The sequence below is a fragment of the Apostichopus japonicus genome, chromosome 7 (genome assembly GCF_037975245.1).
Source record: "Apostichopus japonicus isolate 1M-3 chromosome 7, ASM3797524v1, whole genome shotgun sequence".
Taxonomy (NCBI): Eukaryota; Metazoa; Echinodermata; class Holothuroidea; order Aspidochirotida; family Stichopodidae; genus Apostichopus; species Apostichopus japonicus.
In genome coordinates, this window is record NC_092567.1 from 20,997,984 (window position 1) to 21,013,247 (window position 15,264).

A 15,264-nucleotide genomic window follows, 5' to 3' on the forward strand; every position below is an offset into this window, starting at 1 on the left:
TGTTGGATCTGACAATGCCAAGCACACACACAAGAAGAAACAAGAAGAAAAAAACCAGGCGGATAAACTGTATACCACTTTGAATTAGGTCGGGAACAGGAAATAAAGAAATAAAGAAATAAGGAAATAAAGAAATAAGGGAATAAATAATAAATTAATAAATAGACAGAAAAGTAAAATATGAACAATTTAACAATTTACACGACAAAGTTCTGTTCTTTTTTTTTTTAATTAATTAATTAAAAAAATGCAAATTTTGACGTCATTCTCTATATAATGCATTAAGTGTTGAAATGTCTCAATTTGAAACAGTCCAGATCCGCCATTTTATACGCAAAACTGGCTTCTTCTTTTTTTCCCCTTTTTTCTAAATTCTTTCTAATTCAGTGTGAGGAATAAATTAATGTGGATATGGTTTTCTTTTCTTTTAGTTGAGAAACTAAAAAAAATAATTATTTTTGCACGATATATACGACCATATCCGCTGTCCTTGTCCATTCGCCCTGCCCATGTCCCTCCCCTCCCTCTCCTCCCTCCCCCCCCCCCCCCCAGAAAGGAGACAGTGAAAGCCAAACGGAAGGATCTCAACGTTATGTGTTATTTCTATGCAAAATAAATCTGATTTATTTATAGTCGATTTTATTTCTGAATCTTTCTCTCCGTTCCCTTTCCCTTTTTCCCTTTCCCTTTTCATCTTCTTTTTCTTCTTCTCCTTATTTTCTTTGCTAAAAATATTTTGTCTGAAATTTAAGATGAGTTTATTTTTACTTTAGGTAGACTGATCGTCGAGGCTAATGTCATATTAGTAAACCATATAGCTATATCATTCTTACATGCAGAGTTGAGTTCTTTTCGGGGTGAAAAAAAATTATTTCTCATTTTTCAAGTTCATGTTTCTTCTGACATCTTAAAGAAACAAAACAACATGTGATTATGTATCGAGTTACGGTTCCAAAATATCGCCGTGACGAATCTAAAGCACAGCTGATCATTTCTATCCCGTCAAAAATATAAATGCACCCAAAAGGACGAATTTCTCACGTGATAGCTAATATAATGAATATGAGTTAGTTTATGATACAAGCACACCCCCAAAAAAACTTTACAAAATTATAATATCAAATAAATGTTTACTTTTGCATTGCACGAGAAATTGTATGAAATATTATAGTTGTTTATAAAAAAATTGATTGGCCACCTTATAAGAGGATTAATGCAAAAAAACCCATTTTCATTAGGACCTTAAAACAGTTATTATTTATGAATATGTTACAGCAGCAGTCAAAAGGCCGACCCCCCCCCCCCGCACACAAATCACCCCCTTCCCCTCCCCCTACAAAATAAATATAACATGTATATCAGTGTTTATGCAGACATAAACTGTTCTTAAGTGTTGTAAGTGGTGTGGATTCAAATAATTAGCATATAGCTTAATGAACATCAAAAATATTAGCTAAAATGTTCACTTCATGAATAAATCAAAAGAAATATTACAAGTTAAAAAGAATTAAAACGGAAGCAAAATTGATATAGATAATAATTAAATCGAAGTATAACACTTGTGTTAACAGCACGATCTAAGTTTACAACTTTATAATAAAGAAAAAAAAGGTATAATTTCAGTTAGTTAAAGCATTTGATGGTAATTGTAGTCAACACTTGATGCAAACAAACTTTCAAGAAAAAACTTTTAATGACGCCTGCAATCGTTAGTGTGTCCATAAAAGGAAAACAGATGAAAGCTAAACCCCTTCCAATGTTTGAAAGTTTGATTCAACTTGTCTGTACATATTTGAATATAAGAATCGGGGCTGACGTAGTTATTGTAATTAAAAAAAAAACTTTATATCATTTTGTGGCATATCGTCTAACGAGAGCGGAGATATATATAATCAGCAAAAAAAAAGTTAAAATATATTACATACCAACAAGAAGTTATGAGCTGTTATTCCTCGCGTTTTTAGCTGTGATAATCTTGATATGCAAATTCAAACCACAGCACAGATGTATAAAAAGAAAGAACGTTCCTTGTTTTCGGGTTTCGGTTTCCCCCCTTCTTTCCAGGAGCGAATCCTTCAAAAGAGACCTCGATATTGTTTTCATGAAATGATATTTATGCCGATGATTCCACTTTCACAGGTCGAGAAGAATTTATGATCCACTTTATGTCGATTGTACGTTGTAATATATTCCAACTATACTGATCTTCTAAAAAATTGTATATATATATTATATATATAACGAAGATAGAATATAAAAATCTTCAATTGATAGACGGTGATTTTCAATGGTATACAGCTCCTATCTAACTTTTCACGAGCTGAACGCTGTCACGGTTGGTCAAATAACTGAATTTCGTCGTTTCAGCTTCCGTGTTATATCTATCTCAGCGCCGCAGGTGCGAAAGCATGTGAAGGCAACAACACGAGGAAAAGCATAAGCTACAAATATACAAATATACACTGCGCGTGCGCAGTAACTGAACTTTATAATTATATTGTTATACTTTAGTTTCACCTGACTGAGGTTTTTAAGATATATCTATATCTATATATATATATATATATATATATAGATATAAAACTGCGATATATATATTTTATATATATATTGAAATTCAAAGGAGTCACTGGAATGTAAATGTTGATAGTTTTGGATAAATACCCAGTTGGAATGCTAACAAGTCAAACTTAAAAAAAAAAAAAAAAAAAAAGCTTACGAACCATTTGGATACGTTCAGGGTTGAATTTGGAAAGGGAAGGAAGGTATAAGGAGGATTAAGGAAATGTCTTAATGGTAATGACCGGATTAACAAGTCGGAAATTTTCATTGGATATGCATTGAATTACTATTGAAAAGGTATTTCACAGATGTCACCCACGACAGGGGTAAACTAATTGTCATAGGCATTACGTGAAGGTATACTGATCGGCCTATGTTTAGGTCGTATGGTGCACGTTCATTAGAAATATATCCCGATTTACAAGATATGCCACCAGGGTTGTTCGAACGGTTCAGAATTTAGTGTACATAAGCGGTGGGGCGGGGGAGGTGGGGGAGGGGGTGTGGATGGGGTTGGGAAAAAGTTCAATGTGGCAATTAAGTAAAACGTGAAGTCAAGTGATAATTTAATTTTTGAATTGCTTGGCAATGTTTTATAGTATTGTCTGTTGTTTTGCGCTAGGTGGGGATGGGTGGGATGGGGGTAGAGGAGTAGAGCGTGAGGGCCATGGAGATTAGGTGAAGAGGTGAAGAGGGGAAGAGACGGGAGGGAAGGGGGTAGTTTAAGTCTATACTAGATTCCTCTTTGGATCCATGCAATTCTATTAATTTCCATAGTGTGATGTCAGTGTCCATGCTACAAAATATACCACCTCCACCCCACCCCACCCCCATGAGGACCTGTCTAGGTAATTCAACGTAAGATAAAGATGATGCCTTACAAACAACGGCTGTAGTGTCAAGGTTAACTGGACGGGGATCTCATAATGGTGACGGCGAATTCCAATCCTCTCGAGAGTGGTGTATAATGAAAGCCTTCCCCTAATAAACAAAATATTTTGAGAATGTGTTTGAACGTTATCGCGCCAGTAAAATTCTCTATGGGTGATAAGCCTATACCACAGAGAGCTAAAGAGACTGCCATCAGCTGCATATTACGCATGCGTATAATCTCTGTCTAAAGAGCCGCTCTTTCTATGAGTTGACTTGAACAGAATTCAACAGTTGGGGACTAAATTCTAGATTCACCCCAGATTCACCCCAGGCTGATTCAAGCTGAGGGACATGAACCTTAGAATGGAAAGGGCGTCCTGGGCCCGTGGAAGAGTGGTTTAAATGTAAAGAAACTGTCCCTTGTGAACGTTTTACCGCGGACTGGACGCCGGTGAAGTTGAGAAATGGCCCCCTATGGCCCAGATGGTTAGAGAGAGGTCCTTAAATTGGACCAAAGAAACAAATAATGATAAAGGAAAGAAGAAGTGACCAAATTGGAACGAATCAGTGATATAGAATATGTTTTCCTGTGTTCTATTTATTTTTTATTGGGGGGGGGAGTTACCTTTTTTATTGCGTGACTAAAGGATTTATTTGTGTAGGTTCTTTCAGAAGGTATCAAAAGTGGCACGTTTCACGAATAGTTCAATATGATTCTAAAATATATCAATCGAAGAAAACAGTAGAAAGTATGTATATATATATATATATATATATATATATATATATATATATATATATATATATATATATATATATATATATATATATATATATATATTTATATATATATATGGAATTGCATTAGGTCAACATTTTGACAATATACCAGAATGAACAGAAGATTTGTTCAACAAAATCGCCAATTGCATCTGAGTGGTGCCTCAGGTGTTTACTTTACTTCCGTTAAGATATCTCAGTCGGTATACCGCGGTTTGAGAAAAGGATGTAAGCTTCGTTTATGAACATCTTTAACCACACCCCAAAGTTTTCCATTTTCGATTAACGTAAATGATTTTTTTTTTATTGGGTACACTTGAAAACACATTATCTAACCGTTTCGTGGAATAGAGAAAAAACCTTTTGACTCAAGATTGTGTACTGATGTCGCAACCGTACATCCGTAAAGTTTCTTCATATTTATAGACAGTTTCCCCTTATTACAGACAGTTAGAGCGAGTTGTTGATAAAATCTACAACGTCACGTTATCACTTAAATAACCAGCCAAATATTCTCTAGACGTATTTACATCAACTTTATCCCAGTCCACTTTGCCAACAAAAAACACATAAATAAATCAGATGAAATCAAGTTTAGAAAACAGCATTGATAATCAACTGCCAACAGAATGTTCCTTTCAGACCGGAAGCTTGTTTCTGTACAAGTTTTGATGATGCAAAAGCCGTCGGTTATCTCTTAAAGGGGATTTACCTATATCAACTTGACTTCCCTTGAAGAGTTGTTCGTTGCTGCATGCTTGCGTCAACTCGGTAGAGGTTGAACTCTTGAACAGTGACAACTAGAAAATTTGACCTATAGGTTCTGGGTGAATGGTTATGTTCAAAATTTAACATGCATATCATTCCGTTTTGTATATGACATTCTTTTAGCAAGTGACCAGTTCAAATCTCTTTATTTTCATTTGATTTTGAAGGAAAAAAAGAAAGAAAAAAGGCGGGAAGTAGCGAAGTACAGATCCGTAGTGTACTGCATATCCTGCGTATTACAAACAGTTTGTACATCGCAATCGACTTGCGATATTATCATGACCTTTGACCTTGCGGTAGTAGATATCCGGAGGAAGCTCGTGACGTCATAGAATGTTATAAATGACCGTACTTCTCACCGCACAGTTTAATTAGGATGTGTTGTCCAATAGCTTCCTTCAAAAGTATGATAGGCTTTGGTTTCCGAAACGCGGTATTATCATAGCATACCATAACTTATTTGTCTTTTAGGTGTAAACTTAACCCCCGCTTCAACCAGCAATAATTACTCTAAGCCAAACAAGAGAGTGATAGTGTAAAATCATTAAAGAAATCTCATCCGCTTTTAACAAATTTCGCGGTTATAAATGATTTGTGATGATATTGTGTAGAGCAAATCTTAATCAGTTATCATTTATATGTTGTTTGTCCCACACACTGCAGTTTCTTTCAACATAAGCAATAAGTTAATATTATAAAAACTAATATATATATATATATATATATATATATACACATATATATATATATATATATATAAATATATATATATATATATGTATATATATATATATATATATATATATACATATATACATATATATATTTATATATATATATATATATATATATTTATATATATATATATATATATATATATATATATATATATATATATATATATATTATATATATATATATATATATATATATATATATATATATATATATATATATATATATATATATATATATATATTTATATATATATATATATGCAGCATAGCTGTTAACAGTTTTTCCGTTACTCCTATATTTCTTTATTTCTTTCTTTTATTTAATTCTCTTTCCTAGAATCACAAGTTCGCTACTTCCCCCTTGAGGGCTATTGACATTCTTTCCTCGACGCTTATCCGGTAGAGCAATTTGACGGGAATTTTCAAGTTCTTTGTTGGGTTCTAAATGTAGAAACTTACGTGTCTAAACGTCATAGTTGATACCAGAATATATCATTACGTAAATTTCCAGGCAACGCAAAACCCTGGTATGGTCTCAATCTTAAAAGCGAACCTCATGATTTATTATATAACTTCCTAAATATACAATTTCATGTGTTCTTCTAATTTTTTTTTTTTTTTTTACAAATAAAGTGATATATTTTAAACGCGTCTCACTTGAACTATTATGATTGAAGAATGGACCATCCATGTTACGTAATCACTTCCAACGTGTCATGCTATGGAATAACGTAAGGTTCACCAGCAATGGTGGTTACAATATAAATCGTAACCGCCCTGTCCATAAAGGTCGGTTTGTTAGCGTGGAATTTGTATTTCTGTATGTTATATGAACTGTTATCAAATTAGTTTAATATTGCAAAGAGATGGTATTCTGTCCATGACCTTATGACTGTACTGAACAAGGGGGCCGCTGCCCCATATGTTTTGATTTGACATGTTGCCCTTCCCGCCCCCCCCCCCCCAATTTATTATATGCACAGCAATATGGGAACAACTGGTACAAGAGAAGCTGTTGTTTCTTCGTGAATCCTTGTCGCAACGTCAGCCTCCTCCCATGAAATTGTCAGCGATGGTCAATTTTGCTTAGACTTGAAAGTTACGTGCTCACTTACACAACACTCTCTACCTATAGGAATCGTGTTTTTTATCCGATATTGGAAAAGACGGAGAAGGATTCAAGGTAACATTATCAGATATTTAATAACACGAGGATAAGTCAGTTTTACTTATCTTTTTTTTTAAATATATAACTATGAAATACCATGCGAGTATTTCAATTAGAAGTATATCATTGCATTATTTCTATTGCGATTATGGAATCTATCGGTTTCCAACCACTTTATATGCGATAATTTGGGAAGTTTTAAACGCATTCGCACATATATATCTCATTTCCGTATGGCCTCATTAAAAAACTCGCATATTCATATAGTATAACAAAATTTAAAAAATGTCAATTCCTTTCAAAAAAGATTTGCATAAACTGTACAAACAAGGCCTAGTTGTCGTATCCAGTCACACATAAACCAATGATCTAATCAATCGACAATGCCAACTTTGCTGTGACATTCGAAAAAAGACTTTTTATCCAAAAATTATCATCACGTGATCACACCAGTTCGGTGTTCAAAATACTCGCAGAACTGGGCATGGGTACTGGACGTGAGATGATGTAACTCATGCAATGTCCACTTATAATCAAACATCGCACGGGAGTATTTAAAAGCACAGCTTTAGGTGAAAGGTCAGCGGATATAAAAGTGGAAAAAAAAAACGAATGTCATTCTACCGGAATTCGATCGTTCAAAAAATTTAGTTGTGACGTCATACCACTGGTTGGTGAAATGTATATGAGGACTATTATCACTCGGCCTACCAATTACTTTTAATGGTGGCGGGGGAGAGTAAATATTTATGGGGGCTAAAAAATCGTGGTCAATTATTGCAAAAGAATTTTAATATAGATGTATATTGCTCCCACATTTTCTAGTATAGCCGCATGGCTGTGCCTGCAATGCGAGTGAGAATTATAGGGTCATCGGTAAGGTTAAAAAATAATCATAAAATTTCGTTATTATTTTACCAAAATGAATAAAGGATGCGGCTATCATTACTAGTGAAATTCTTACAGAGCAGGAGGTGGCTTGCAAGTTTTTTTTTATTATTATTCTCTCTATTTATATAGTCACAAAATAGAAGAAATTGGTCAATATGTTGCTTTTAGTATTGTCAACCAGTTGCTCTTATACCCGGAAGTATGACTCAACATGGTGAAATGTTACACTTATTTTTTTTAAGAAAAGTCACCAAGATAAAACTTTGGCCTGAAAACCAAACTATACTTATCCGATCCACTCTCAACCCCCAGTCCCCCTACATCGAGCATTGAGTCTGTGACTGTGTGATCATAGTTAAATCTGGAGATAAAGGGAACCTGGGCACGAAAAACGGCTAATCCACGCTCAACCCCCAGTCCCCCCTACAACGAGCATCGAGTCTGTGACTGTGTGATCATAGTTAAATCTGGAGATAAAGGGAACCTGGGCACGAAAAACGAGTGATCTACTCTCAACCCCCAGTCCCCCCTACATCGAGCATTGAGTCTGTGACTGTGTGATCATAGTTAAATCTAGAGATAAAGGGGACCTGGGCACGAAAAACGACTGGTCCACTCTCAACACCCAGTCCCCCTACAACAAGCATCGAGTCTGTGACTGTGTGATCATAGTTAAATCTGGAGATAAGGGAACCTGGGCACTAAAAACGACTAATCCATGCTCAACCCCCAGTCCCCCTACATCGGGCATCGAGTCCGTGACTGTGTGATCATAGTTAAATTAACAGATAAAGGGAACTTTTTCTTTAAGAAAAATCACCCAAGAAAGTATGGAACGCCGAAAGGACCACAGTGACATGTACTACTACTAATTTGACATGTACTACTACTAATTCGAAGTGTAATACATGTAAAATGTCGCGTACTACTACTAATTCGAAGTGTACTACATCTAAAATGTCGCGTACTACTACTAATTCGAAGTGTACTACATATAAAATGTCGCGTACTACTACTAATTCGAAGTGTACTACATCTAAAAAGTCACGTACTACTACTAAATTGGAGAGATGGCGCTATTCACAATCTTTCCGATACCATGTCATCGAGTTGCGCATCTGCATTAAAATAATGATGAAGAAAACATTTTCTTTAATAATCTGTTATAATAATAATAATAATAGTATATCAATTTCAAGAGTTAAAACTGGTGTATTTGATATATATATATATATATATATATATATATATATATATATATATATATATATATATATATATATATATATATATGTGTGTAAAAGAGGTGCTACTGTTAATGAGCTAAAGTTAGGCTTCCTAGCCTTTTTCTATATGCTAGGCCAGGCTGCGGCTAGGATATAGTGTCTAATTTAAATGATATTCCAAAACTGCTACTTGTTTAAATTATATACATGTCTAACCGTATGCATTTTAGGTGTTCTACAAAGGACCTGAATATAGGCCTACTATAGTACTAGGTCATGGATTAATTCCGAGCATAACTTAAGAGCCCAAATATACGTTACCGTTTAAATTTAGATTTTGGCACAGTAATGTGTGTATATGCAGAGCTTAGTATGCGTAGGATTAGGAGTATATGTGTACGTGTCAGTTATACTATTATTATTATTCTATTATTATCACGATTATTCACAAGCAGCAATTTTCCCGTCATTGAAATGTCAAGAATGCTTTTGATTCCCCAGCTGTGCCTAACTATATGCTATTTTCTATATTTGCCACAGACCTTAAAGGTATAAACTGTAAAATAGACATTTGAATCAACAGAGTATTAAAGAAAATGTTTTCTTCATCATTATTTTAATGCAGATGCGCAACTCGATGACATGGTATCGGAAAGATTGTGAATAGCGCCATCTCTCCAATTTAGTAGTAGTACGTGACTTTTTAGATGTAGTACACTTCGAATTAGTAGTAGTACGCGACATTTTAGATGTAGTACACTTCGAATTAGTAGTAGTACGCGACATTTTACATGTATTACACTTCGAATTAGTAGTAGTACATGTCAAATTAGTAGTAGTACATGTCACTGTGGTCCTTTTGGCGTTCCATAAGAAAGAACCTGGGCACGAAAAACGACTGATCCACCACTCTCAAGGCCCAGTCTTCTTACATCGTGACTGTGTGGTGATCATCGTCAAAATGTGTATTTCGAGTCAGGAAACTAGAAACTATACATATGCATGATCTTAGCCTTAATGATGGGTTATCACTTTAAACGCCACTTATACAACTGTCTTAAAATAAGGCTACAGGAATGCCTCGCGTCACGGCGTTAAGAGGTTTCATCGTAAAAAAAAAATTGGTTAAGTACATTATCGATCGCGATTAAATATTGGACAGCTTTGCGGAGACACAAAGTTATAGCTCAATAAAACACGTTCCCTTGTCTACGCGTCTCTACGTAAATATCTCTTCACCGCCCACCCTCCTACTTCTGGTTTTTTTTTATGTTTTGTTTTTAATTTCTAAATTGGTTATTGACAATAAACGTTATCTGTAACTACTAATGGGCAACTATTGATTCTTGACATCTTGTGAAATCAAAATAAAGAAAAAGGAGAGTAATAAAATAGTAATGATAATAAAAAATAAAAAAAGGGAAGTAAAGAAAAGAAACATAAATAGGTCTAAGATGATATATTTATTGGGTAAATATTCCTCCCACAGTCATTAAACGTTTACTATTTTTATACACAACTGAACATTGTTTTAAAGATATTATTAATAAATCACAAGAGCTAGCAGCGCGTTATATCACAGGGTCAATCAAAGGATTAAGTGACGTCATCATATCTAAGATGCGAATGGTCAAGCTATGCACCGTATAGCTAGCTATATATACGACTCCCAAACTGGGGATTGATTACACATGGGGGTAATTAGCCGATTTTTGTATTACGTGGGGGGTCGGGAGGGATTAATGACACTGCGGCTGACAGAAACCAAATACTGTAACATGCTGTGATTTGTTATAGTATATACGAGTATACCTTACAACAGTTAATACAATAGGCCTATTACATTAGGAGACAGATTGAAACGTTTTCCAGCCGTGTTTGATGACCGGTTTACATAGCTAGGGGTGGGGTAGGGTCACTGGCGGATCCAGGACCTTTGTTTGGGAGGGGCCAAAGTGGCATTAGAGTGATATGGGGGAGGGGTCTAAGGGGAGGGGGTGCCCCCTCCCCTTTGGAAAATTTTCTATTGCTGATGCCCTCAGGTGCAATTTGGTGCGACAAAAGTGTACAATGGTGATGTTAATTTACTTCTAAAAAAAATGTTTCCCAGGTGTAATTTTCTAAAATATTTATAAAACAAAGTTGGGATCATCTTTCTCAAGAAATTTTATTTCTCATAGGTTATAGATTTCTTACAACCAGCCTGTAACTGCAAAATGATGTTAAACTGTAAATCCTCATGCTCATACATTTACATAGCTCCCAACTCTTGAGAAGGCAAATGCTGGTCCATGCCACGAATCGCCGTCCTGGGGGAGGGGTATAAGGGGAGGGGGTGTCCCCCTCCCCCTTTTGATTTTTTTTGGAATCCTGGTGATGCCTACATGTAAAATGGTGGCACTTAGAAAGGCTTTTGTCACCCAAAATGTTCTGAGAAATATGCATTTTTTTGTGTGTAACATCAAGAAATTGAATAGTAGGTGATAATTCATTCATTCCCGCGGCATGAAAATGTTCGCTGCTCGCCCCAATGAAAAGAAATATAGGCTAATTTGAGGTCCAAATGATGCTGTAAAGGAGGTTTTATACTCTTTTATGCTAAATGCTAAAGAAATGATGGTTGCTAAGTCAAAATTTGATGCAAATTTTTTTATGTATACTTGACAATTACAATGCGGTTTTTTTCGGACGCTTATGCGGGTCAGCGGGTTTGGGTGTTAGAATGCGGGTCTAATTCCCGCGAAATGCGGGTCAGTTGGGAGCTCTGCATTTAATTTTAAATCAGAAAACGAAAAGGTTTAGACTAGTCCAGGCACGGCGGAACGGAAAAATTATTGGGGGCTAATGTGTGGAGACTATCTAAGCGGAGCGCCACCATCGGTTGGCGCGGAGCGTACAATAAAATTTTAGGTTTTTTCAAACCCCCAGATGGCCGGAAACGGCACTTCCTGAGTGTTTTATGCTGCGAATACCTAGCCCTAAAATATGGGTCTCAAGCCTGCAATTTCTCAGATTGCACGAGAAAGTCTGTAAAAACATTGTAATTTGTATATTCGATGGTGTTTTAAGAGAGTAGCTATTACTCGTAGTGTACTCGCAAGGACGTTTTTGAGTGTAGTAAGGGCAGTGGCGGAGCTAGGGGTATTGGTCGGGAGGGGGGGGGGCGCTTTCGACACTATCTAAGCGGAGCGCCACCACAGGTTGGCGCGGAGCGTACAGAAAATTTTTGAGTAAAGATACTCTATAGATTGTAGGAAATGACCCATTCCGGGCCTTGCTAATTTACAGATAAACGGAGAATAAATAGGTGTCATTGCCATTTTGTCGGAAAATTACACCAACAGAATATGACAAATGTCAATAGGTAGATGAGAGCGCAATAAAATAGTCAATAATCGCGAATAAGTAAAAAGTAGTGAAAAGCTGAAAAGGGCGCCAGCAGTCCCTTTGAGTCCGTCGGGGGGGGGGGGTTGCATCCGCCCCCTGATCGTATGGACGCTCCGCCACTGAGTAAGTGGATGTTGGAGAACTGGCTGAAATGAGGCAAGTCATTGTCCTAAGACAAAGTTGTGTTGCGCATACCGGTATACTCACACTCACTGCTTCCACTTTTCACGGGGCGTGAAGACGCGGTTGGGGTGAAAATGTGGTCTATAGCCAGGGGACGGGCCGAGGGTCCCCAGCATTTACTAAAATTATTACACCTATATAGTATACGTGTGCATCGGACAGATCGACAAGTATGCATTGAAAAATGGGCAGATGCACGTTTCGGAGCCTTGGTAAATATTGGGGGGGGGGGCTTATCATGCATTTTCCCCCTCAACTTTTGCATTGGGGGGTGGGGCTAGAGCCCCCCAAGCCCCCCCCCGGTTCCGCCGCCACTGGACTAGTCTACCACTGCTATTCCTCTCGATTTTTTTAATTTCCAATCATATGATTTAGCGGATGTTCGGAAACACTTTTTGGCTCACCTTTGGGGGGGGCCATGGCCCCCCTTGGCCCCCCTTGGATCCGCCAGTGGGTAGGGTGAGGTGGGAGAGGGTACCGTACTGAGTAACAACCATACAACAGAATGGAAACATGTGATATCATAACAGAATGCAAAACAAAACTACTTTTATACAAAATCATGTACATAATGTTCTTAGTAATCATATACCAAAAAAATTATATATATATTTCTTTCTTGGAGAAACAAATGGTTGGTCAGTTTTCCTTCATTTTCTTATTTATTTATTTCTTATTTCCTCTTGGGGAATGAGAGCGAGCGGGGGAGGGGGAGAAAGAGATGTGTGTGTGTGTGTTGCATATCGAGGTTATATCCTGGGTGATTTGACTCACTTTATTATAACTAATGTTTTATTCGACAAGATGGTGAATTGCCAAAAATCCATGCATATAATAATACGCTTAGTTTCACAGTCTGTGCGTAGTAAGAATACATTTAAAAAGAAACTTGGGCTTGGCAAATGCCAATGCATGATCGTTGGTTAATTGAAAACAAAAAGTCGTAATAATAAATAAATTATTACTTATTATTACTGATATTTAAGTGTAACATATCAATATCAACCATTACATGCTGATGTTAAATTACAACACCCTGATACTTTGTCGTAACATGTTGATATAAAATTCTGAAAATTTTGAAACGGATGGCACCGCCTATATGAACACCGATAGGGTCAAACCGAACTTCAAACGAAGTCTCAGGTTGTTCAAAAACATATATATTAATAATATTCTTAGCATGCTTATATTTAGCTGTAACATGTTGATATTATTTTATGATATATTGATTTTGAAGCATAACATGTTGATTTTAATATCGTCGGGCATGCAGATATTAACGTGTAACTGGCTTACATTTTTTTCCTGACATATATAGGCAACTGATATTTTCTCCGTAGATTATGAAACAGATGGCGTTCCATAGTCGACGAACGAAAACATAATCAGATCTGGAGAGCGTTCATCATAATCTGCATTTTATTTATTTTTTTATTTATTATTATTATTAATTTTTTTTTTACTGTTCATTCGATAACGCGCTTGTACAAGCAAATCTGGTGCCAGTGCGTTATCCCATGTGAACATAGTCTTGGCCAAGTCTTTTGTAACATTCTTCTTCTCGCGTGCAAAATGTACATGCCTCAGAGACCGTTTTTACCTACCACGATTGTGCTGCAGTGGCGGAGCTAGGGGTATTTGTCACTAGGGGCGAGAAAGGTCTTATGGGGCGCTTTCGACACTATCTAAGCGGAGCGCCACCAAAGGTTGGCGCGGAGCTTTAGAAATTTTTCTGAGTAAAGATACTCCCTAGATCGCCGGAAATTACCCTTTCTGGGCCTTGCTAATTTGCAGATAAACGAAGAATAAATAGTCGTTAGAGCATTTTGTCAGAAAATTTCACCAACAAAATGTCAATAGGTAGATGAGAGCGCAATAAAAAAGTGAATAATCGCGAATAAGTAAAAAGTGGTAAAAGCTGAAAAGGGCGCCAGCAGTCCATTTGAGTCCGTCATGGGGGGCATCCGCCCTGACTGTATGGACGCCCCGCCACTGATGTGCTTGCCCACTGTATTTTACATGCCCGAGGATCTGTCCGATATTATCAATCGAAAGCGTAGCCGCGGGCGTTCTCTGGGCAGTATATGCAAATACGGTGAACTAGCTATGTGAAAAAGAAAGGTACACTAGGCTGTACATACTTGGGTCTTAACAAGACTAATGTGAACACAGTTTAATACTTTGATTCACCAAGGGTACGTGATGTCTGCACAATAGGTTTAAAAAGAAATGGAATGCGAAGAATCTAGCGCCCTTTCTTTCATGATTAGAACAATAGGTTAACGCTGAACAAATAAAATTCCTATCGCATTCACATATAATAAGTATCTAAGAGGAATTTTAATTCTCATTCTATTTTCTTCTTTATCAGTTCTTTGTCCTTATCTGACCCCCTTTTTGTAATAAAACCTGTTTTGGTTTAGATAAAGATGGGTGCCTTCCCGTGTATAAAAAACAACAGGTGACGGCAAAATGGACACGATTAACCAAGGAAAATGAAATTCCTGTGCCTTTGTTTTGATAGACGAAGAGATTATCTCACGATTGTGTTTAAATACCTGTTCCTAAAAAACCGCTGTGAGACTTCGACTTTATAAAACTAGTTATACGTTCAACTATTCAAAAACAACAATAACACAGCGACAACTGAGGCTTTTTTTTTATTATACTTGAATAGTTCCTGACC

General features: G+C 36.5%; 1 protein-coding gene across 2 annotated transcripts in view; it reads right to left on the reverse strand.

The window, feature by feature from the left end:
* LOC139969703 (uncharacterized) overlaps window positions 1-15,264 on the reverse strand; it is a 56,642-nt gene that overhangs the window by 3,182 nt on the left and 38,196 nt on the right. The window contains exon 1 of one of the 2 annotated variants that reach the window (XM_071974855.1): window positions 1,926-2,356. The exons of the other annotated variant lie outside the window; for it this stretch is intronic. The gene's annotated coding sequence lies outside the window, so the exon portion shown is untranslated. Of the gene's footprint in view, window positions 1-1,925; window positions 2,357-15,264 lie in introns of those variants that run through there. 2 annotated transcript variants of the gene reach the window in all.